We start from the raw sequence: 23,837 nt of genomic DNA, 5'->3' as shown, positions 1-23,837 counted from the left end.
AAATGAATTTGATAATGTTCAGTGGTTATAAATACAGAGATGTCCATCTACTGAAAACACAGGAAAAAAAAATTCCATTAAGATAAAGCATCTAAGTTGAAAGAGGCAGAAAGGAAGAAAAGTCTAATTATTGGGGGTGGTTACAAGCTAAAGTATAATAACCATTAAAAATAATTACGTTATATGGTGTTTTCCCCATTTTTGAAAATGACTGAAAATCAACTCAACATAAAAGCTTTGTTTTTCTGGAAACCATTTGCATTTTTAATGGAGAAATAGTTTTTGAACTCTTAAAAAATCCTTCAGAATTTAATTTGTTTTTATTTTATACATACACTTCCATGGATATTTCATTACTGTATTATAAAGTTCTAAATATTTATAGTATGAAAATACTTTAGAGTTCATTTAATTTAATGCTCTCTTTTATAGAGCTATATAAATATGTTCAGATTACTTAATAGGTAAATCATGGAGTTAGAATGTATCAGAAATTAGATAGTTTTTAATGCCTGTCTTCTGATTGAAGCCCAGTGATATTTCGTAAGTAATAAATTGCATTTGTACTTACTAATCATAAATGAATAAAAACAATGGAGGATAGGTTTTGTTATACTATGTGAGTATATTGAATGATTTCTATATATTTATCTTTGTTAATAATATATAAAATATGAATGAAAAGAATGCAACATTCTAGTTGGATTGATTTTAAGATTTATAATTATTTAATATCCTGGGAATAGAGGAAAACTTTTAATTGCTGAAAAATCTTTCAAAGAACATTGTATGAATATGGATATTTAAAGATTTCAATTATCCCTTCACTTATATAGTTAAAGATATAAAATTAGTTTCATTGCTATAAAAATGTGAGTCATAACATATACATTCTAATTTCACCTAAGCTTTACCTGACTTCCAGATTCTTTGAGAAGTGTGCTAATTACCATTACCACACAGAGAAATTACTAAGGAAATCAACTACAACCATGATAAGAGAATAATATACCAATAGTCTCAATGCCCCTAGCTTGACTGAGAGATGATTTCTCTTAGGTTCACTCCAAAACAAGATAGGTTCTTGTCATACCATATTATTATCAGGATTTAGAAGTTTTACCTTCCATCTACACTTTTATTTTCTGAGTTTACTCTAGTATAATAGGTAGGGTGCTCCTGGATATATCCCTATTCGAGTTCCTGAGTCCTATAAATATGGTACTTTACAATGGCAAAGTCCCTTTGCCTATGTAAAGTTACAGATCTTATGACATGGAGATCATCTTGTGCTACCTTTAGTTGGGTGGGACCAATCTAATCACAGGGACCCTTATTACAGGAAACTCTGTCTGGCTGAAGCAGAAGAGACATAAAAGTAAAAAAAAAATGTGAAATGTAATAAGGGCTATACATTTCTGTTCTTTTGAAGCTGGAAAGGGAACTATAAGGCTAGTAGTGCAGATGGCCTTAAGGAGCTGAAAGAGGCCTCCAGGTGACAGCTAGAAGGAAACAAAGAACTCAGGTCAGAAGCCCTAAGGAACATCCTTCTGCCAAGCATCGAAATAAGCTTGAAAAAAGGTTCTCCTCAACATTCTCCAGATAAAGAGCCCAGAAAAATGCTTAATTTTGGCCTTGCGAGACCCAAAAGAAAGGAACTAATCAAACCAACACACACTTCTGACCTACAGAATTGAGAGATAATAAATTTGTACTGTGGTATTTTGTTATGTTAGCATAGGAAACCAGAGTTAGCTTCACAAAAACACTAAATATGAGAGGATTTACTTCTTCATGGTCAGAGATAATTTCTTGCTCATGATAATATCCTTAGTCTCTTTCAATGCCTTTCACATAGGAGATGGTCAATAAACTTTATTGATTGAATATAATGCTCTGCTATCTACATCCTTGATCTTACTTTAAGTTGATTTATTTATAATCTATTTTCAAGAAGGATATAACATGATTTATAATAAAAGCAATGGAAATTAAGACCCAAAGATGGAGGCAAACAAAATAAAATGATAAAATGGGATAAAAATACCAGTGGATCTCTAATTTGAAAAAGCAAGTCACAATTTTTGAATCTAAGTTTATCACTGAGTACCCTATTAGTCAAAACAAAAGAGAAAATACAATTTCTTACACAGTTTTCACCACCCATAAGTATGAAACTACCCAAATCATTGAGACAGGCTCCTTTTTTTTAACCCAGTGTCTGTTTTAAACAGCATTTACTATCATCATGAACATTATCTTCCATAATTCATGGCAGAGGTCTAACATACACTTCTATTTCTGATATCAGACCTCAGTTATGGCTAGACAGTTTAAACATATAAGCACATCTAAGAGGAGCCAGAATGCTGTAGCTTGTGCTTGTGATGTTCAGATTACTGATGTTAATAAACAGAGCATGCTTAGAAAATCCTTGGGTATGTTAACATGTCTGTTGCTACTACCTTTCAAGGTTAATTCTCTGGGCAGGGAGAACAATTAGCAGCTTGCTTTGATCCCAGACTAATTGTCCACATTGACCAACAGAATAATATGCAGTTTCTCCATCTAAGACTTCTTATAAACAGTGCTTCCAAAGGATAGAACCGCACAGCAACAAACACACAACCACGTGCCTGGTTATCTGCACTGAACTTGGACCACAGACAGAGGAGAAACAATAAGTTCATGCTTTGTGCAGATAATTGAAAGTGTACATATCCAACTAATGTCATTTACAGACAAACTCAAATTATTTCATCCCCAACTTTATTCTTTCCTGCTCAAAATAAACTGTTGGTGGGAATGCAAACCAGTGCAGCCACTGTGGAAAACAGTATGAAATTTCCTCAGAAAATTAAAAATAGCACTGCCTCTTGACCTAGCAATACCACTGCTGGGATTGTACCCTAAGAATCCTAAAACACGAATTCAAAAGAAACTATGCATCCCAATGTTCACAGCAGCAGAATTTACAATAGCCAAGTGCTGGAAGCAACCTAAGTGCCCACCAGTAAATGAGTGAATAGAAAAACTATGGTACATTTACACAATGGAATATCATGCAGCAGAAAGAAAGAAGGAGTGCCTACCCTTTTTGACAACATGGATGGAACTGGAGAGAATCACACTAAGTGAAATAAGCCAGGCAGTGAGGAACAAATACCATATGACCTCACCTATAAGTGAAACCTGATCAACAAAACAAACAAGCAAGCAAAATGTAACCAGAGACATTGAAGTAAAGAACAAACTGACAGTAACCAGAGGGAGTGTGGGAGACAACAGGGGAAAGAAAGGGAAGGGTAGTCAAAGAACATGTATAATGGACCCATGGACAAAACCAAAGGGGGTTTAGGATTGAGGTGTGAGGTGGGGGTGGATGAGGCCGGCCAGAGTGGTGGTGGGAAAATGGAGACAACTGTATTTGAACAATAATATTTTTTTAATCTATGAATTTCTATTTATTTAATTAGATAATATATTTATTAGCACAGGAAGGGGCTCTAGCCACAGGTGTCTGGGAGTGAGATATAAGCAGGTCAGCCTCTGTAGACCTCAGTTTAATACAGTCAACTTCCAAACATGGTCTTCACTGGCTTTGCTTCTGAGGTAGCAAAAATGTAAATACTGTGACCTGTTTTTGATTATTTCTTTCTTCTTAAACTATTGTGAAAGTCTTTACATTCTAAATCACTGGTTTTATCCATTGTATTTTTATTATTTAATCCTGTAGTATTTCCCAGCCTCATTAGAACAATATGTGATGATAATGCCCACCCACTTGATCAATGGTACTCAATCTTCTGACTGATAAACTCCTAATAATAAAACATGGTGAATCTGAGGAGCCACAATATCTGGAACACATTTCAATACAGTGTACATGAGAAAAATATTTAATTTTTATCTTTTTTAATTTGTGAAACTATCTGTAACTTTATTTCCCTTCATTATTGAGTGTTATAAATAAAAATAAATTCTAAAAAGTTGCACTGCTTTTTTTTTTTCAGTTTTACATACTCCCTCACACACCAGTGTGCAAGGCATGGACTTAGATTATGTTCTTTTAGTTGCCCTATAGTTTTAAGAGAAAAAGAGGATTCAGGCAAACTTACAACATCTGGGCTAGATTCTCCTTCCAAGATGCATTTTCTTCCAGTAAAGAAAGTGAATTAACCAGGGTTGGCTTGAGTACTACCAATGCTTAAAGTTTGGATATAGCCCACTTCTGCAAACAGTTATTCTCTTAAAGTCTGGAAATAGCCCACTTCTATAAACAGTTATTCTGTAAAAGTTGCTGATGTACACTCCAGAATAATTCACTCATGTATAAATAAATAAGTAAATCAATAATCAATTTGTCAAACTATAAATTGGATTTCCATGGGGTAGTATAACTAATACTTGGTTATGTCCTGAGTGTAAAACCAGAACTTTCATCCTTAGTTGTTTAATGAGATCAGTGAGAAAGTGACAGAGGAATGTTGATACAGTAACTATCACTTGAGTATTTACTTCTGGTTATGTGGATTTTACTCCAATGATTTGGAAACATTTCAGACATAGAATATGGCATTCCCGAGTCATCCTTCATATTAAAATGTTCTATTGCCAGAATTGCCATTTCCTATGGCACAGTTCCAAAGCAAGCAGGGCTAAAGGATGCAGGTATGAATAAATGCAGTGATCCAAAACATCAGGCAGAAGAATGGTTCCCAAAATGACAAAATATATGCAAAGCACAAAAAATGCAGCCTGAAGTTGTTCTTCAATTTTGGGGTTCTTACACTAGAGAGAAAAACTAAAAGGTGAAGAATACATATCTCATGAAACTAGTTTGATTACTAAATCAAATAACCGTTTTATTTATTTATTTAGTTTGTTTGTTTATGATAGTTCTTAATAGATTTTTATCCTCGCAGCTAAAGTAACTGTTTCTGCCCTAAAATAGGAGGCAAGTTTCCTCCCCTAAAATGTTAAAGTTAAGAATGCATTATAGGTTCCAGTAGCAATATACTCTAAAAGATCCATTACTCAGGAAAGAAGCAGATTTGACAAATTAAAGTTCCATTGGTTCTAATTATAGTACAGATATGTTCCTTGCCAAGCCATGCATTCAGTTTTTAATAATGATAAAGGAATTTGTTAGTTAAGTTCAAAGAGAATTTCTAGTGCCTGCAATTTTAAATGCACCTTTGCCCTCTGCTTATGTGAACTCATTCATTTTATATTTTTCAATCAAGTGTAATAATCTTTAGACAACAAGTTTAGTTTTTACTATCACACAATAAATAACATTTAAAGATCTGAATAAAATGCAAGGGAAGCCTTTTGAAGTGCTCTCATACGTGAGATCATTTGGTAATTGTCTTTTACCAACTGGCTTTTTTCACTTAGCATAATATTCTCCAGTCCTACCCATGCTGTTGCAAAAGGTAGGAGTTCCTTTTTTCTTTCTGTTGCACAGTATTTCATTGTGTACATGTACCATAGTTTTTTGATGCACCCATTTACTGATGGGCACCTGAGCTGTTTCCAGCACTTGGCTATTGCAAACAGTGCTGCTATGAACATAGGGGTACCTATGGTCTTTTGAATTGGTGTTTCAGGATTCTTAAGGTATATTTCCAGCAGTAGAATTTCTGGGTAAAATTTCTAAATTCATACAACATATGAAATTATTACTTCATTTTCTAGAAAAGCTACATCATAAGTATTTCCTTCAAAGTTCAGCTGATACCTTTCTGACAAGAATTTTTTCAATCAAGTGTGTGTGTGTGTGTGTGTGTGTGTGTGTGTGTGTGTGTTTGACATTAATTTTCTCCACAGAATATTGGAATTGAAATACTTTTAAAAAAAGAAGAAACTTAAACTAAGAATGATAAAATTTCACATGTTAAGACAGCACTGTATTTGACAAAACTTTTTGGAGTTGTACTAACACCTTACCACTGGGTATTATTATTTTGGCACCTTTCTTTTGTTCCAAAAAGTGCATCATGGTATAAAGCTTTGAGTGAAATATTAGGTTGAGAATCTAATACTTAGGAGACAAATGGAGATATCTTGGTGTATCACACAATTAAGACTGGGAATTTTTCACAAATGCTGAAATAATGTTTCCCTTACAAATTATTCTCTTTTTAAAAATACAAGTGGTCTGTATGAGTCTTAAAATGAAGCAAGAACAGTGTAAATCAGTAAAATCAATGCTAGAATATTTGAAGTTATTTTAGGTTCAAACCCAGGAATCTAAAAATGGTATGAAGAGAAATGTATGCAAAATTTAACAGAACATTCAGTAAAAGAAAAATATTATTCACTAATGTGTAGTCAGAGAAATGTTAAGAAATTACACGCCTTCTCCCAATTCCTGCTAGCTGAAACAAAAATAGAAAGAAAACATGTAATTTTAAAATTATAAGAGCATATCAAAAAATAAACCACCATCAATATTATTAGCTATTTCTACTTTAATAAACAAGTTCAAAGTTGATTAAAGTTCCAGAAATAAATTACAAGTTTCAGAAACAGGATGATGAAAAAAATGATGTGCCTATGTCAGAAGAGAAAGAAAAGAAAGAAAGAAAGAAAGAAAGAAAGAAAGAAAGAAAGAAAGAAAGAAAGAAAGAAAGAAAGAGAAATGACATATTAACTGATAATTTAGCAACAACAAAAACTGTGTGGTTGTCTTAAAGGAAGGGTATAATGGAAGTTGGAATCTTCCCCAGTTGTTCGGAGAAAATATTTTCACAAGCCCCAGTGGACTCTAAAGCTTTTGGCCGAAGCTCCATTGTGTTCCATTTGGGATATTTATTAATTCCTGAACAGACATCCTTGTAACATTGTCTTAAAACAAGGGGCAACTACACTGGAATTCTGACAAGTCTGAATGATTCGTACACACAAAAGACTGCAATGATGGAGCCTCTCCATTAATATATTGTTGCTTTGGGCAAAGGGCAGCTGAGTACAAAACAGCTTTGAGAATAAGCTGCTTCTTCCAATCGCCTGCTGTACTTACATTTTCAAATCTCTCTTTGTCACAGAAGAAGCATGAGTGGGAAATGGGAATCATTTTCTTTTTATGGCAAACTCCATTTGGCCCTTTTGCTATAAAATTGGGTACAAGATCCAATTTTGTATATTCAAGTTTAGTACATTTATTGTTTTACTTTACTTTTTATTTTGTTTATGCTTTATGTGCATGATATTATCCTTTAAATTTAGTGTGCAGTTATTACTTAGCCTTCCCTTTCCCCTAGTGCACGGTGATGTTTTTTTTCTTACATTGTCTTGAATTTTCTCTCCTTAATATTCTAAACTTGGAGGGAAAATACTTAGCTTTCACAGTGACTTTTTCCAAGCTTAAAGCAAATCATCATACTAATTATGAAATAACTAAAGCTCATAAATACATGTACCTAAAAGATAAATGACAGTTTTAAAAACTGGTGAAAATCTAAACACAAATGCAATATGCTCTAGGAATGTAAATCTAAATGTTAGTTTTGGCCTTGCTACTCATTTGCCAAGTAACCTTCATAACATCTTGCCCTCAACATATCGGCAAAATCAAAATAAGTGCAATTGCACTGCCTATCTCACTGGGCTATTTTTATGATCATTTCATTCTTTATTTATAAATGTATCACTTGTTTAATGAGTGCCTACTGTGTGGAAGATATTGATTGGTTATGAGGATCACATGAAAAATAAAATATATATCTCACAAACTGCAAAGAGTTATGCATTTATCAGATTAATAGGCATTACTGTAACCAATAGACATTAATACAACCATCACTGTGCAACTATTGAAAAAAATGTGAGACAGAGAGAGACAGCAGAGAGAGGCTACAGACAGAAGTTGCACTGTATCATTCCTTATGTAACAGGAGATTACTTCAGGCAATGTAACAGGATCAGTTTATCATATAAGGACAGTTAGGCTAATGTAATGGGCTTCCCAGTCCCAATAGTTAACCACTTATAGTAATACTGATACAGTAAAATGCTTTTGTCAAGAATGGCCACTGGGAGAAGTATCACAGAATTTAATTCACCACCTTCCCTTTCTCTGAATTCCTTCCTTCTCCATACAGAGACGCATCTGGTTGTAAAAGGATTCTCTCACACAATGAACAACAGAGAGGTCTTATGTGCCTTTGTTATTATGTATCTCTGGCCTCTGCTCCTACTTAAAAGAATTGAAAATAACTGCATTCTTGTGATATGGAATATAGTCAGCCATCAGACTGGGTTTTGTACTGTCATTTGATGAGAAAACACTTGAATGCCTATCATGAGATTTTATGTTATAATTGATTTTTCATTACATACTTCTGTACTAACATTGATATAAAAAGGTAAAGTCAATTCTTTCTGCATATTTGTGCCATTCACTCTTCCTCATCCATTTGAACCTATTTTGTAAGGAACATTGATCTTAAGAGATCAATTTTTTTCTTGATAAAGTAAGCATATATACAACTAAAACAGCATTTTATATTGCAGGGATATGGTGGTATTGATCATGACTAATAGAAGGAGAGTACACAGCTGCCTTCTAGTTTTGTTGGACTAGAAATTTCAAAAGAGAAACTCTTAGTAGACATCTTCTAACAACTTAGTTTTAGAAGTTTTAAATTTTATAAATTAATGCTTTAAAGAAAACATCCATCTATTCAATATACTCTTTACCTTTTATGGAAATGAATGACTAATAGCATTAGCTAGTATACATCCTCATAGTAGTATATATCAATATAAATATAAAAGCCAGAGAAAAAGTAAAACCAGAAAACAGTCAGAGCAAGATAATAAAAACAAAATTAAAGTAGAGATTCACCGAGAAAACAGTCTAAGAATGGGAATCTAAGGTACAATTCCACTGACCTTGGACACAGGATTTTTTTTTCATTTGTGGTAAAGTTCAGGAATAAATATGAAAGGTTTGGAATGCAATTTTATAAAATAAAATTTTCTTGTCATTTTTATTGCTCTTGTGCAGAACAAAAGCATTCTTGCTCACTTTAAAGATATATGTATTTTTTAAAAGGCCTGTTTGTCTGTCAATGGTGTTGATTGATACATGGTAGTTGAAGATAAACAGCCCTAACATGACTGTAAATACTGATTGGATATGTGCCCTCTACATTTTCTCTGTCTCCTAAGCAGTTTGTAATCTCCACAGGTGAAACTTTCTGGACTGGAGATTGGGACAGAGTTTTGAAGAGGCGCTTCAAGAAGAAGCAAAGTAGTAGAAGTTTCATCATTACACAGTTCAGTCCAGAAAACCATCCTGATGCTTATACGCAGCTTCAGAGTAGCCTAGATAATATCTCCCTTGCACTATTCATGTAGGATACTGTAGCTAATAATTAGAGATTTGAAGAACAAGGAAGGTTAAAATTTGTAAATGTAAATGTACTCTGTGTGCAGAGACAGGGGACAGGGCAATATATACATATCTCTCCCCAATGGGAAAACATATAAAATGCTTATTTCTCTTACCTTTGCTTTATGCCGTCATTAATATGGTTATTCTAAAATACAATAGCTATTAATGCATATTCCAAAATGCAACTATTAATCATGGGATTTTTAATTTTAAAATCCTTCAAATAGCTCTTAACATGAAATAAACATTTCTTAGCAAGAGATGCAAAACTGTAGCTACCAGGTTGAAGTTTTGCACCAAAACTCCCACCATATCCACATACATATCCACCATATCCACATACATTAGTCATCAAAATCAAGTTCCAGGTCCTGGAACATTTGCAAGTATTGCTTCTTCTGTGCCCAATACACTTTTACCAATTTTCTCTGTGTATTGAATTCCAGTTACCAATCAAAATCCAGCTAAAGTAATACCTCCCAGTGGAAGTCTTCCATAATAGTTTCTCTTCTTATGCTGCAAGGGACTTTATAAAATCTGTAAAGATCACTGTGATAGCTGCCATAAGAAAGGTATAGCCAAAACTTCCTGGTGGTTCAGATTAGACAGATCATTTCTCACTCCAGTGACTTCTGGTCCAAAGCCATAGAGCAGTAAGTGTTTGAGCTGTGGTGATTTCGTGAGAGGAGATGAAGATACAATGGCAGAGACAGGAACCTCTGAGTTAGAGATAAGGTTGAAAAACTTTGGTTTCAGTCAAAGGAATTTGCATTTTAATCTTGAGGTTAGTGGGGGAAATTCTGAATATTATGGAGCAGGGAAAGGACAATCATAATTATCCTGGAAATATATTAATATGGTAGTTGCATACAAGGTTTATTTGTATAGGAAAGGATGTTATATGCAAAGACCAGATACAGAATTACTACTATATTATAGGAAAAACATTATTTGTACTTTGGTCATTTTTATATCAAAATGTCTTGTTTTAGTCTGTGTTTTTCTTTTTTTTTTTTGTGGGGGGTGTAGTGAACTTGATTCCGTGGCAAAGCTGGGTGGGGGCTGGGGTGGGAATTAATATCAAGTCCACTGTAAGGACCTGATACCTGGCAACAGCATTTTCTATGAAATCTGCCTGGATCCCTTGCCTGGAATTTGGAAGCATAGGTACAAAATTATCTTTACTTGTTATTTTTAATAAATCACTGTGTTCATTTGTAAAGAAGGGTAACATTTCTTGAGGTTTTAGAGACTGAATCAATGGGATTTATCTTAATTGATGTGAAGGGTATGATTAAAAGTGTAGAGAAAATGACATTATTTTGAGTCTGAATGAAAAACAATATATCAGAGGCAAGTAAAAAATAATCAGGGACTGTTGAGTGGAGAAATAGATGATGAATTCAGTTCTTGACAAGGAAACTTTGAGTTTATAGTGGCATGCACCATTAGAGGAGGCAGATGAGATTGGGACCCAATTGGAAATGCATTCCCAAGTTTGGGAAAGAACTCAAAGCTGAAATAAATACACACATACACACATTATATTATTTTTTAAAATATTTATTTATTTATTTATTTATTTGTTAGAGAGAGGGGAAGGGAAGGAGAAAGAGAGGGAGAAAAACACCAATGTGTGGTTGCCCCTCATGTGCCCCCCACTGGGCACCTGGCCTGCAACCCAGGCATGTGCTCTGACTGGGAATCCAACTGGCGACGCTTTGGTTCACAGGCCCGCACTTAATCCACTGAGCTACACCAGCCAGGGCACACACATTATATGATAAAATAAGTATGTATTATATTTGTGTGCATATGCATACACATATGATTATGGTTTTCATAGTGGTGATGAGAAATTATAAAGAGACAAGAGAGATAAAGGATGTAAATGTAAATAGGTGAAGAGCCATGAGCATGCAGTGTAACAGAAGCCAAGGGAGAAGACTTTCAAGAGCACAACTGTGGTTAATACTATCCAATGACCAACGTGCCATCCATCATTAATAAAATATTTTAAATAAATGGTTAAAACAGAATTAGAATTTGTCTCTCTGAATTCCAAGCTCTCTGCCTTTTAACAGTACCACACTGCAATATCACATGTACCCTTTCAGAATTGTAGGTTTGCTATGGAATTTGAGGCCTTGGTTATAAATTATTCTGAGTGCTGAAATAGGTTAATGGAAATTCATACAGTCTAACTCTAATTCCTTGCCATTTAAATGCATGTGGGAATGATGTGAGAGTTAGTAGGTAGAGGAGATTTGCTAACATATGGAAAACAAAGACCAATACCAACATCTCATTCAAATATATGTGCATATAATTAATTTTTATGATAAGAAAATATATAATTGAAATTCACTTTTATATGAGACATCCAGAATAAATGCCTTTATGTTTCTGTTAGTTTTATTGTTTAAGCTTTTCAAATTCATTCCAGGAATATGTTTTTTAAGTTTTCTATTAGTTTTTACATTTTTAATTTTATTGACTTTTACAGAGAGAAAGAAAGGAAGGGGTGGGGGGAGAGAGAGAGACAGAAAGAGAGAGACAGAAACATCAATTTGTTATTCCACTCATTTATGCATTCACTAGTTGATTCTTGTACATGCCCTGATCAGGGATGGAACCCACAACCTTGGCATATTGGGACAATGCTCTAACCACCTAAGCTACCTGGTTACTTTTTTAAAATAAGGTCAATCACAGATTCCATGATTTGGAAAGCCTAATGGATGCCATGCATACAAATTAATATGAGGTAAACCTAAATAAAAAGATGGACAAAATTATTTTACTTTTGTAAAATCTAGCTGCAAGCATCATAAGTGGTCTGAGGCCATTATACTCACCAACACACTTACTTCTTCTGATATCATAATGTATATATGGAACTATAGATATAGATATAAAAATATTTATTGAAGTGTTAAAAGCATAGGGTTTTTAAAAATTATGATATGTCATGCAGAAATAATTCAAAACCAAATTTCTAAAATTTTCCAACAGTGTACTTACATTCTATTTCTATGTTTCAATCTTACTATCATTACATTACTTTGATATTAAATTTTTCCTTAAATTTCCCCACAAGGTAATTCAAATAATTTGTGTGAGTAAAAAAAAACATACCCTATTCTATTAGCCCTTTACAGTTCTGCAGGGTTCAGCAATAGGCCCCATGGGAATACAGAAAAGAATTAACCTTCTTTCTGCAGCCTCTCCCAGTTTTATACTCAAGCTGGTTGATCCCCAGAAAATGGCTCAGCTGTTAGTTGGTGGCTTATGCCATTTTTAGAAGTCTATTCACAGAGCTGATTCTTGCTCAGGACAGCTTCATGCTGCATGTGGTTCGTAACATTTTCCTCTTTGGCTTTTCCTAAGTTTACAATGCTGTCATCAGAATCTCTTCTGGGCCCAGATAAGCCACTATAAAATTTATAAGAAAACAAGAGATAGCTTCAAACACAAGTTGTGCTGAACATAAGATCTGGGGTTTTGAATCTACAATGGTGATATATATTTTATAATTGTTTTAAAGCACTGTTAGTCATACTCCCTAGTTATTCCAATGGAATTATCAGACTGCCAAAGAAAGGCTTCATTTTGAGACAAAATTTAAAGTACCTAATTAACATTTTTCTCTACAAGGCAGAGACACACCTGACTAAATTATGTAAAGGAGACCAAGCCAGGACAATTCCAAGAACAGGAGACAGGACAAGCTTAGACATAGATAGACAGAGATAGAGCTTGAGATGAGAGAGAAAGAGAGAGAGAGAAATATGGATAGAAACAGAGACAGACAGACAGAGATCAGATGAGTATTACCTACTACTACATGGCAAATACATATGATTACCACTGAATTATTTTATAAAATAGAAAAATAATACTATAGTATTCCCAATGATTTAGCAAACAAGCATGTTGTTTTCAACCATAGGCATTAAGGGTGTTTGGAATTTAGAAAAATACAACTGTCACGATAATAATAATCATATTTAAAGTGAAAATAACTAAAAAAGAAATGCTAACATGGAATGGTTCCCACATGGTGGGTTACATATTGTGTTTCATGTAATTGCAGATAGGTAATATAGATGATTAGCCCTGGCTGGTGTGGCTCAGTGGATTGAGCACCGTCCTGAGAATCAAAGGGTCACCGAGTCAATTCTTGGTTGGGGCACATGCATAAGTTGTGGGTCAGGTCCCCAGTAGGGGGTGTGTGAGAGGCAACCACACACTGATGTTTTTATCCCTCTCTCCCTTCCCTGCTCTCTAAAAATAAATAAATATTTAAACAAACAAACAAACATAAGTAAAATCTTTTTAAAAAGTAATGTGGATGATTAACAGAAAACAGAAAAAAATCATAAAGAAGTGAGATTAATTATGGATGTTTATATGAATAGGGAGAGAGGATACAGAGAACGAGGAATAATATGTTTGGTCATATTTACCTTGTTTTAATTGTGAAAGATTTAGTTTAGTCTATTTTTTTCTAGAAATTCACTATTGTTTTATGTTAAAATTAAATTATATTAGATGATTACATTATATCTCAGTATAGTATATATAATGTATATACACTATATACATATTAGATTATTTTTAGGTCAATACATTCCTGAAAATGTTAAATTAGATGCTTTTTTAATGCACTTTTCCCACACATACACTAATAACAGCAATTCCTATCAAAGTTATGAGTAATACATTGCTCTAAATGTATAAAAAATCTTAGTAGGGCAGTTAAAACATTTTCAGTCTTGACAACATAAGTATAGATTCAAAAAAACAGGAAATAATTTCTCAGGTGAATAAGAAGCTAACAATCTGCACTTGGGTGAATGTTTTAATTAAAGGCTTTAAACCTAATCCCAGGTGCTTCTTTAGATACTCTTAACTAAGAAAACAAAAACAAAACAAAAAACAGCAATATATGCATGTATTCATAAGACAAGCGTATTTTGATTTCAATACAAAATCCCTATTAGCTTACTAATGCATAACTTAAATGTAATTCCATACACTACGGGTTTATTTCCCTGTTGATGCTAGCTATAGAAATTCACACTTTGCACTATTCAGAAGCACAAATGCAAAAAGCTAGGCTATATACAGTGCTTTGACAAGCAGAAGGGAAAAAAATAACCAAATAAAAGTTATCTCCCTCAATTATTCAGTTAAATTTTACGCTGTCACTTAAATTTAGATTTGAATAAGTTTCTCCATTTTAATGATAATGTGAAGACTTGAAGATTATACTATTAAAGTATGTTAATTTTACATTATCTTATAGGCCAAACCAATAATAGCACCTTTAAGTAAGAAGTTCATTTGGCAAACACAATTTGCAGCTCTGGGTGTCTGCATAAACAAAAAGGTAAGTAAAACAGTCTGGGAAACCAGAGCCAGAACCAAGAAAGAGTTTAAACAGGTCATATAAGATACTATATATAGGAAACTAAAAATAGCAAGCAGTAGTTACTTAGTTGCAGCTAAACTTCACTGGAAAATGGCCCAGTATTGCTTAGTCTTTTAATATATTGAGAGAAAATTTAAACATCTGGATTTATGCAATCCATTGATTTTTAAATAATGTAATGTGTTCACATAAAGTTAAAAGTAACAGACATAAAAAAGCAAACAAGCAAGTCACCTGTTAAAAATCACTTTTTGACCTTCAAGCTGGCAGTATACAGCCTCTGACTACACTATTTAATTTGCAAAATTCACCTTTGGCTTATGCATGTGATACATGCATAGAACAATGATTTCACTATTCTATAGCTAATATTTTCTAAATTCCAGCTTTAATTCTCTAATTTTCACTATACATGTGGCATTTGAATCATAGTATAAAAATATCTGCCTCGATAAACTATCTAAAACTCAGCCCTTTAGTAATTTCACACCTCTAGTACCTATTAAGCTGCTATTGCTTTTCCCCAAATGAACTAAATCAAACTTATGAAATTTGGTCTATCATTTGACAAAACAGATGTCTGCTTATAAGGCATGCCCTTTGAAAAATGGTGTGATATGTGCTGCATTTGCTATTTTTTCTATTTCTCATGTTTGCATTCATGGGGATTATACGTGGCTACATTTGGTTATGCCACAGTGCCATAAAAATAGAGGCAGTTAATTTTCTCACATGAGGAAAAACCAAAAGATGTAGAATCAGAGTTTGCTCAGAAAATCACCAGAGATCTAGGTTACATCAAATTTCATGCTTTAGTATCCTTCATTTGTAATTGTTATGACCACAACACAGCAACTCCATCTCAGGTATGAAGCAAAGATATTAGGAAGTAAGATGGAGAGTCTCTGGAAGGGCAGAAGGTTCCTGGCAAACATTGTTAGAGTCTCTTTTAGTCAGGAAATCAACAGTTCTACTGGGACCCCTATGCAGTATATATCTCCCCATATCTGGTCAGCTAAACTGTGTTATAGGACCAAACTAGGTGTATCAAAGTCTGGGAAGGGGACATTTTTTTAACTGTGTACATTGCTGCCCCAAACAAGATAGATTTCTGTAGCAAGAGAGAACATATCCTTGTTAGGCATTTACCAACATCTGCCTGCCATGGTTCTTTTATTCCTACATCTGGATGTGGGACTGAATTTCAGAACAAGAAGCCATCTAAGAGCTATCAGTCACACTAACATGTTGCTGTTGCTGCTGCTTCTTTCTCCTCCTTCTCCTCTAACCTCTTCTTTTTTAATCTTATAATCCACTCTTAAGAAATTACTCATTAGAGAAAAATAGAAATAAAGGTGGTAAAGCACACTGTTTCTATTGGCAAACTACCAGCATGAGCTACTATAAGATGATTCAAAAGGATGGGCAGGGGACAGTGCCTACCTAAGCTGTAATGCATTATTAATCTGTCTCTGAAACTGTAATTACCTTCTCGTTCTGTCTCTCCAAGCTTGCAAACAACTGCACTTAGCCTTCTCCTTTGTGGATAAATTAGTGATCATTTCATACTGTGGTTTACAGTCTGTTACATTAGATTTCACATCGAAAATTCCTTTAACTTGTAAACACATCTGAAATTTATAATATATGTGAGGCAGGTACTATCTACCCACCTACATGGGTGACAGCTTCTATGGGTATTCTCTGGAACCTCACTTTACAAGCTCAATTATACAATTAATTTAGAATGTTTCTGGATTATATTTTTTTACAAGGGGAAACAAATTGTGAAGTTTAGATATTTTTCTTCAATTATTTTATTTAAAATGTCACATATAACATAAAATCAGCCACTATTTTTAAAGCAGTAAGCTTTAAGATTTTAAGCAATGGTAACTATTTTATAATAAAGCATATTTAAAGATATATCATGAAGGAGAGCTAAAAATATGCAAAAACTCAGAACTACAACAAATGATGTGAGGACAGGGGTTCTAGATGAAATATTATGCAGTGACATATTTTCCTTTCTCCTATAATTTCATTCATAATATTATCAACTCCCTCAGTGCTAACCTAAAATATATATTTTCCAGTGAATTATTTTCAGCCACCAAATGTTATTTCCCATGGAAATTCTAATAAAAATGCCTGGAATGCATTATCTGATATTTTAGTGGATCAGTAAGTAGCTTGTCGATTATGATTCTAAAAATCTTTACATGGTATGGATTTCTGCTTTCTGTTGTAAACTCTTGACTTTTTTACAGAATAATTTACATCTCAATGCAGCTATTTAGCAAGGGATGTCTAAAAAATCAAGTTCAATTATAAATAACAGTTTCAGTTACACATGTACACTGCATTATGAAAAGCTAGCAATTGAATAGTTCTGTACTTAATATTGATAAATAATGTCTCAGACTTGCTTAAGTCAGCAATGCCTGTGCTGAGGGAAAAAAAGAGCTGACTATATAAGCTTGAAATTCCTCTCTCTTAATCACACTAAGCCTGATTAATATAAGGATAAAGAATTTAGCAAAGCTTGGCCAGTAGTCCCTCTAAAAGGTTAAGATTATTTTTTTTAAGTGACTGCTTCATCATGTGCTTGTAGATACCTTTCATAAAAACCCATGGATCCTTTGATTTTGCATTATCTCATTATTATTACAGAAATTCAGCTTACTACTAACTAAAGCATTCAACACTAAAACCACAGAGATGCCATATATTATTTACATTGTTAAATGGAAATTGAACTGTTTTCTCTTTATGAGTTTTTAGAAACTACTACTTAGAACATCTATTTGAAGGTTCTTCCATTCATTTATTCACTCACAAAATATGTATATGAGTAATGGTTAAAATTTAGACATTGGATGGAAAACAAGGTGGACAACCTCAGCCCTCATGTACCCTTAGTCAAATAATGGATTTTACACTAATAATCATTTAAACCAACAATGAATTACAATTATAATAATGGCACCAAAGAGAAAATAGCAACTGTTATAATATTTTATTCCATATAGTTCTAACAGAAACTGTAGAATGAGAGAAAAACCACTCTGAGGAAATAACATTTAAGCTGGAAAATGAAGAGGGGAAAGAGGATTGGTGGAGAGAGTGGTTGAAGAAATTATCATAAAAGCAGAGTGAACCACAGATGCAACAAATAAAATAGAATTACAAAGAGTCTGAAATAAACTCCGAACTAAAAGTCTGAAATAAAAAGGGCATCAAAGAAACTGAGAGAAGCTTAACATATTTAGGAAGACAAGAGATATAAGATTATGCTGGAGACAGAGCAACACCAAACAAAATGTTGTACGTAGAATGTTAGACTACAGACTTCAACCCAGATCAGAGCAATTAGAGGAATTTGTGGGAACTTAGAAGTGGTAGTCAAGTAGGTAGAAACATAATCTTTAACTATTAAAACAAAAACAAGTCTTTTATTTACTTTTGTTCATTACATAATTTAAAAGGAATTATGAGGGGATATTAATTTCCTAAATATTTATGTCTGAGATTGACATCCAAGAAAGTAGATAAATAAAATCAAGAACCACTGACTAAAACAGTTAACTCTTAAGGCACTCACAGGGTCATAGCAAAGATATTACACAATACCATACATTAAATGTTCCAAATTTTTCTAAAGATGATTGATTCCCTTTTCTCCTTTAAGCATTTTAACTTTGAAATAAATGTGTCCAAAAAAGTAAAGAAGGAATGTTTATCAGTTAGAAACACATATTATCATAGCTGAAGTCTTAAATATAATGACAGAAATGGCAGTATGACAAAGACTATGTCCCAGGAATCAAAATACATTCATATCAAAAGAAAACATGAGAAAAATTTATGTTCTGAACAAACTGTGTGACGGTTATTGCATCACTATTTCCAACAAGCTCAAACCAAAACCCCATCAAATACTTGATCAGCCTGTGAAAGACCCGTATGTACTCTTCACAACCATGAATATGAACATTTTGCAGACAGTTTAATGCATGACAGACCCATAAAAAAAGATTATAGCATGTTAAAGTATGTAATGTTGGCACATCTAAACTGAGTGTAAAAATAAAAGTGATGAAAACCATAGAACAAAAAATGAGAGCTAAAGTTAGTTATAAAATAAGCCATGTTTGGGAGACATCATTGCAGGCTGAATAAGAAGGTTAACAAGTTAACACTCAAATCACACAATTTCAAATATAAACTAAGAATTTCTCCAGTGCCCTAGGCCAGTCTCTCAAACTTAGTATAAACAGGTTTATAGTGTACCATATGAGAGAACACATATGTTTACAAGTCACCTAAGTTACCTTGCAGCTAACCACCAGAAAATTATTTTAGATTATATGTAGACTGGTAGATCAGAACAGTATCTATCCTCCAATGGGGAAAAACAGTCTGGAGAATGCATTTGTATGAATTTTTAAGAGAAATTCAAAATAAATTCCACGATTGCCTTTGAATGAACTAAGTTAGCAGAAAAGGAATCATTTTAATGGGTAGATATTCAAGTCCTTCTATAAACAAAGCAAGCTCTTGGTAAGTTACAATGCCTCCTCTCTCACTTTCCTATAATTTCGGGTTAAAGTATGAGAGCCCTTCTATAATCCTGAGAATTGACTGACTCTTCTCTAAAGAGAAGGAATATGGCATACATAGAGGGAGTTTATCAATACACAATCCCTTATAAGAAGAATGTTCAGTTCTTAGATACCCTGATAGATCCTTCTCTCAGTTGAAAATAAATGAACTTTTAAACCAGTATCAAAGTAGATTTTAAAAAGTTCTCACACTGTTTCATTGACACTAATTTGAATAAAGATTTTGAGCATGGTAGGTTTAGGAAATATCATTCACTTTTAATGCAAGACATAATCAATGATAATTAGGTGGATATGATTTCACAGCAAGAAAAAATTCAAAGATAAAGTCTGTTTCCTGCTTGGTCAATAGGTAGGCTATTGTTATTGCTAATATTAGCAAAATTATGTGCATATGCTGAATCTCTCTGTCTGAGAGCTGTCACTCCACTGTTTCCATGTTTGCTGAGCTGACGGAGTTGTTTTGTCAGATGACCTAGTTTACTCCAATGCTTTGTAAGTATCCCTCCCAAATCCCCATATTCCAATGAATGCAACACACATTCTAAAGCACAACCTGCTGCAATCAGGATTAGCCTACTGAGAGTCTCTGCCTTCAAAGAAGCACTCAATCTCTTTTTGTCAGACCATTATTAGATTTTGAAAATATAACTTCTAGCTTTTGAAACACTATATCAATAATGAGGTCTCACCAACTTGTAAGGTCTACTACCAGAATTCTGCATGTGGCCCACTCAAAAATTTATTCAAAAATAAAATATCCAATTCAATAAGACATCTGAATTGCAAGTTATACTAATATATCTATAATCTTAATATGCAAAGTGCCTTTTTGTATTTTATTTCAATGAGACTCATTATAACCATTTTTGGTGGGTTTTGTTATTAATACATTTTATCAAGGAGACTCAGATTAGTTAAATGACATGTCTTTTAGGCAGTATGCATTAAAATCGATACTTGGGCCAGAGTGGCTCTAGATTCCAAAGCTTTCTTCATCTCCAAGTTAGTAGTACTCAATGCCAAATGAAGGAATGGGTATTCTAGATCAAGGCTTCTCAAACTTTAATATGCACCAAATCACCTGAGGGTCTTGTTGAAATGTAGATGATAACTCCTATACGTCTGGGGTAGGGCCTGTGATTTTGAATTTCTAACAAGCCCCCAGATGATGCTAGTACTGTTTGTAGTACTCCTAGCCACACTTTAACATGCAAGGATAATACACGTTAAGTAATAAAAAATGTTATGTTATACTTATGCAGCACTGAAATCTCTCTTCTGGCTATAGTTCTTTTGTTTTAGAGGAAGATAAATTCTAAGTAAGTACACAGTAAAGGTTATGTTTCACACTATATATAATTTTAACCCTATAATATTATCCTACTACTAAAAAGAAAGGTGTTGATAAATGAGTAATTGCACACTGCCAAACAATATCTTAGATTTTTACATTGCTGATATTCTTTGCTACTTTCAAAGCTTCATTATAAGAAATTAAAAGAAAAGAAGCATTGAAAAAATCTTTTAAATATTTTTTTATTGTTGTTTGACTTTAGTTCTCCACATTTTGTCCTCATCACTCTCCCCTGTCCCACTCACCCCACCTCCCACCCTCAGTCCTTCCCCCCAGTAGTCTTTGTCCATGGGTTCTTTATACATGCTCTTTGATGACCGTCCCTTTCTTTCCCTCATTATCACCTTCCCATGCCCCTCTGGTTACTAGTGTGTTCTTTATTTCAATGTCTTTGATTATATTTTGCTTGCTTGTTTGTTTGTTTTGTTGATTAGGTTCCACTTATAAATGAAATCATATGGGATTTCTCTTTCACTGGCTGGCTTATTCCACTTACCATAATGCTATCCAGTTCCATCCATGCTATCAGGAAGGGTAGGAGTTCCTTCTTTCTTTCTGCTGCATAGTATTCCATTTTGTAAATGTACCACAGTTTTTTGATCCACTCATTTACTGATGTGAACTTAGGCTGTTTCCATCACTTGGCTATTGTAAATAATGCTGCCGTGATTATTGGGGTACATAGGTTCCTTTGACTTGGTTTTTCAGGATTCTTAGGGTATAATCCCAGAAGTTTTTGAACACACCAAACAATAATCAAAACTTTTGAAATCAAATCAAACCAAAACTCCTAGCTGAGAATATTGTTTTCAACCTAGAAGATTAATCTCACATTCAATAATAATTTGTTAATTATCTTATTTTTTCAGTATAATGACTAAAGGGATATTGGCCTAGCTAAAAAATTGACTATTGATATATGATACCACTTTCATGAAACATTAAGTATATTTTTTATTAGTTTAACTGGGAAGAACAAATATGAAATTCACAACCTGGCATTTAATAATTTTTTATGCAACAAACAAAAACTGCTTTGAGGTAATTTTCTTTTCACATTGGGGAAAATATCAGAACAAATAGCCAAAAAGAAATTTTGTCCAAACCTGGAATTTGATCTACTGATTAATTCTAAGGCAAACACATTTCATCCCTATCTATATATGTTCTCATTTCTCTAAGCTAAAAACACAAACCAAAGCAAAATGAAAAAGTAATCCACCATGTTTGACTAGAAATTTTTTTAAAATCTTAGTCCAAATAAGGAAGCTATCAGCTAGACTCAGATAGTTTTATGTTCCCCAATAAAAAGCTGCCAAATAATTCAGGTGAAATGCTAAGACCCTAAAAGGAGCCCCTCTGTGTTTCTTTGGCCAGATAGAAATACGATTATGCACAGACTTAAGGATATATTTTAAGGCATTTATTTGATATTCTTCCTGTGAAAAAAGTAATTTATTAATTAAACAAAGTTCAAAGTACTTCTCATTTCAGAGAACTCAGAATTAGGAATAATAAAATTTAATAGGATATTATAAACTGTGCTAATGTATACAAATCTCAAATTTGAACTTCTGTTGTTGTTGTTATTAGAGCTCATAAGACAACTCACAAAAGCACATTATAGACAGGTTAATGTAGCAAGCCTCCATATCTGTCTACAGAAAACCAGTTATAGCCATAGTATTGAGATCCTGGTAAATCTTGTTTGTACAGCTTAAATTTTCCATTATTGAATACTGACTTATATACTAATAGCTAAAGACCAATTCAACGTTATGTCATTGAACTATTTTAGCTCAGATTGGCTTTGCTTATAGACATTCTTTAACAAGATTCCCAATTTATTTCCTGCCCACTCTTTGTTTTCAAAGTCTCTCATTTTGGTCTTATTAGCATATTTACTATGAAAGTAAAACACACTAATTTTTAAAACTTTAGAAAAGTGGAAAAGTGTGAAGAAAAATATCAACTATAAATTCTATTATCAGAAAAAAAAACACTTTTATTATATATATGTATATGTGTTAGATTATTTGTAAATAAAACCATGTATTCTTTGCTGCTGAATTTTTTTTTAACTTTAAAATGTATTCAGGCCAATTCCCCATTTAAGATTTTAACTGGCTCATTTGAGTGGAGCATCAGCTCACGCACCAAAATGTTGCAGATTCAATTCCTGGTCAAGGCACATATCTAGGTTGTAGGTTTGATCCCAGCTCGAGAAGCATATGGACATAAAACAATAGATATTCCTCACATCAGTGTCTCTCTCACTCCCTTGCTCTCTCTCTAAAATCAATAAACATATTTTAAAAAGATTGTAACTGAAATACCAATAAATGAATTCCATAATGCAATGTCCATCCCTTCAACTAAAACTTCTTTGGAATACAATATAACTATGGGAATGCAAATGTCAGTAAGTGTTGGGGCATGAAACAGTTGCACCCCTGATAATCCGTGTTCAAATAACCTCAGAGTTTTGTGATGGCTATTGATGTTTAATTCACAAGAATAACAATTATTGTTCTTATAATAGGCAATTTGGTAGGTACTGAAAACAAACTATATATATACATATATACATATTCATATTCCTCATCCCACATCATCATAGTGATTCTGCTTCCCTGACCTGATACAGACATTAGTATAGAACATGAGTACTATTACAATAAAAATCTAACCGTGCAATAGTGTCTTTGGGACCTGCGATGAAGACAGCTGGAAGGATATTATTTCAAAAGACCATTAGCAGAAGCCTGGCTGGCCTGAAAGAGGCTGTCGGTGAGGTTTTAAAGAGAGGCCAGCCCTTAACTATCTGAATTAAAGCCAGCTGCGCGAGTCTTCCAGCTGAGAACCCTAGCACTGCAGAACAGAGGCAAACCATCCCTTCTGTGCTCTGTCTGAAATCCTGATGCACAGGCTGTTTTATGCCACTCAGCTAGAAGTGGTTTATTTGCAGTAAAAGATGATTCATTAAAAAGATGGCTACTAGACAGGCACAGA

The sequence above is a fragment of the Phyllostomus hastatus genome, unplaced genomic scaffold (assembly GCF_019186645.2).
Source record: "Phyllostomus hastatus isolate PE091 unplaced genomic scaffold, TTU_PhHast_1.1 phas_contig_34, whole genome shotgun sequence".
NCBI classification, from domain to species: Eukaryota; Metazoa; Chordata; class Mammalia; order Chiroptera; family Phyllostomidae; genus Phyllostomus; species Phyllostomus hastatus.
Note: the sequence above shows the minus strand (reverse complement) of the source record.